The sequence below is a fragment of the Haemaphysalis longicornis genome, unplaced genomic scaffold, assembly GCF_048455015.1.
Source record: "Haemaphysalis longicornis isolate Haplotype H1 unplaced genomic scaffold, Haemaphysalis longicornis Haplotype H1 scaffold_13, whole genome shotgun sequence".
Lineage (NCBI taxonomy): Eukaryota > Metazoa > Arthropoda > Arachnida > Ixodida > Ixodidae > Haemaphysalis > Haemaphysalis longicornis.
This window is the reverse complement of record NW_027526233.1, coordinates 33,945,732-33,948,407: the sequence shown is the minus strand read 5'-3', so window position 1 is coordinate 33,948,407 and position 2,676 is coordinate 33,945,732. Positions and strand designations below refer to the sequence as shown.

General features: G+C 42.8%; 1 non-coding gene across 1 annotated transcript; it reads left to right on the top strand.

Annotated features, from left to right (window-relative positions):
* Positions 1-1,072: 1,072 nt before the first annotated feature.
* Positions 1,073-1,145, top strand: Trnas-gcu (transfer RNA serine (anticodon GCU)). The gene has a single exon. It is a non-coding gene; the product is annotated as a tRNA-Ser (tRNA).
* Positions 1,146-2,676: the final 1,531 nt, after the last annotated feature.

Sequence of the window (2,676 nt, the reverse complement as noted above, 5' to 3'; positions counted from 1 at the left end):
GCACAGCAGTTTGGGGTAGGGGGTGATGCAGTGGAAGTCGTAAGCCAATATATCTACTTACGCCAAGTGGTGACCCCAGATCCCAACCATGAGGCAGAGATAATCGGAAGGATCAGAATGAGGTGGAATACATACGGCAGGAATTCTCTGATAATGAATAGCAGCCTACCACTGTCGCTGAAGAAGAAAGTGTATGACAGCTGCATCTTACCGGTACTCACCTACGGGGCAGAAACTTGGAGGCGCACTAAGAGGGTTCAACTTAAATTGAGAACGACTCAGTGGGCAATGGGAAAATGATAGGTGTAACATTAAGGGACAAGAAGACAGCGGAGTGGCTCAGGGAGCAAACTGGTGTTAAAGACATACTAGTAGAAATTAAGAAGAAGAAATGGGCGTGGGCCAGGCATGTAATGCGAACGCAAGATAACAGTTGGTCTTTAAGGGTAACAAAGTGCATACCTAGAGAAAGCAAGCGTTGCAGGGGGCGACAGAAATTTAGATGGGCAGATGAGATCAAGATGTTTGCAGGGATAAATTGTCCACAGTTGGCACAGGACCACGTTAATTGGAGAAATATGGGAGAGGCCTTTGCCCTGCAGTGGGAGTAGACAGGCTGGTGATGATGATGATATATATAGGTATTCTGGAGGTCGTGGGTTCAGATCCTACCTGGCGGGCATTTTTTCACCACTTTCTGTTTGACTCAAAATGTTCTTCATCTGTTTCTATGATCCGCCACTACCTCCCCTTTGCTCTCCTAGGTTTTCTTGATTGCCGACCTTATTTTCTGTCATATTTCATCGAGCCCCTCATTGCCCATTTTCTGATTCACTGCATGCTTAGCGAGGGCCTGTCATCTGGAGATCTTGGTGCCAAAGGTAGCTTAAGAGGGTTCAATGCTGGTCGACCATTATGGACGTGTCGTAGACACTGGAGTCACAGCCCGGGGGGTTAAAAAGAAGGTCCCCTTCACCCCGAGTAGTCCCAGTGGCGCTGGCTACCACCCGCAAGTGCCAGAAACAAAAAATACCTTAATATAAATGCCCGAGAAAGTGCTTGGGAAATAACCCCGCCGGTAGCGTAGTGGTTATCGCACCAGACTGCTATTCTGGAGGTCGTGGGTTCGGATCCCACCCGCCGGGTGTTTTTGCATCACTTTCGTTCTGACTCAAAAAGATAATATGTTTCTATGATCCTCCACAAGCTCCCATTTGCTCTTCTAGGTTTTCGCAACTGCCAACCCTTATTTTGTGTCTTATTTCACCGAGCCCCTCATTTCCAAGTTTCTGGTTTTTTTTCAGGTGTCAGGTTTTATTGAAAAATATTGGCATACAGGAGAAGGACAAAGGCAATTATTATTACAAAAGGAGGTCCTAGAGTTTGACTTTGGAGGGGACCTCCTGTGCTCAGTACAACAGAAACGCACAGACAGGCAGGTAGAGCGTTACAGAGATCAGTGAAGCGATATTTAGCAAAGAACAAACAAACATCAATGGAACAATAATAAACACATATATTCAAAAAACGGTTTAGACATAATAAATCAAGGTTAATGGTCATTGATTACCGGCAAACTGTTGACCACAAGTGATTTTTCAGCAGTTGTAAAATAAGCGTTCAGAGTTTATGAATTTGATTTTTGTGGGCAATGAATTCCAAAGAATTATTCCTGAATTATTCCTGAATTATTCCTTTGTTTCCCGTAATTAGTGCGCACTTTTGTTAGTAGCATATTGTTTTTTTCCGAGAATCTGGTATCATAGGGGTTTAGTAATTGTGGGGCAGAAATTTTATTAACGGCAGTACCTTTATCTCGAATTCGATGAATCAGAAGGCCGAGCTTTAAATGTAGTGAGTATGTGAGCGGAACAATGTTCAGATTCCGGCAGATTGGGAGGGCAGATGTCTGGACAAGATTGAATGCAATCACGCGTACTGCTTTGTTTTGCAAGTGTTCAAGCTGAGACATGTGAGTTTGATACGTGTTTCCCCAGGAAGATAGGCAGCATGTGAGGTGGCTGTGTATGAAAGCGTCATAGAGTGACAGAATAACATGCTGTCGGAAATAATGGCGAGGTTTGATTAATACACGTTTACCAAAACCAATTTTTTAACGAGGGACATGGCATGTTTGTTAAATTTTAGATTGGAGTCAAGCACAACGCCTAGAAACGTGGCCGTATTTGATGACTAAATCACGTGGTTATCTAGAATGATGCTAGGTACTAAAAAGGTTTGCTTATGATGGGTATGAAAAACCATGAAGCATGTTTTCGTGGCGTTTATGTGCAGCGCATTATCGTTACACTATGACACAATGTTTACCAGGTCGTCGTTAAGTCGCGTCGGTAAGTTGTTAAGATTCTTTTCACCGGCAAATATAGTCTTGTCATCAGCGTAAACAATGCAATCAGAACTGTTAAGGCAACTAGGTAGGTCATTAATATACAAAAGAAAAAGAAGCGCCCTAAAATGGATTCCTACTGAACACCTTTATTAATAGTTATTGGCTGCGATACGGCATCGGCAAATTAAACAACCTCTGTGTGGTCACTCAGGTAACTTTTTAGAAGGGTTAGAGCCGGTCTACATATACCATATGATTTTCATTTCGAAAAACGTATACTGTGGTTAATTGTATCAAATGCCTCAGTAAAATCGATAAATATTGCA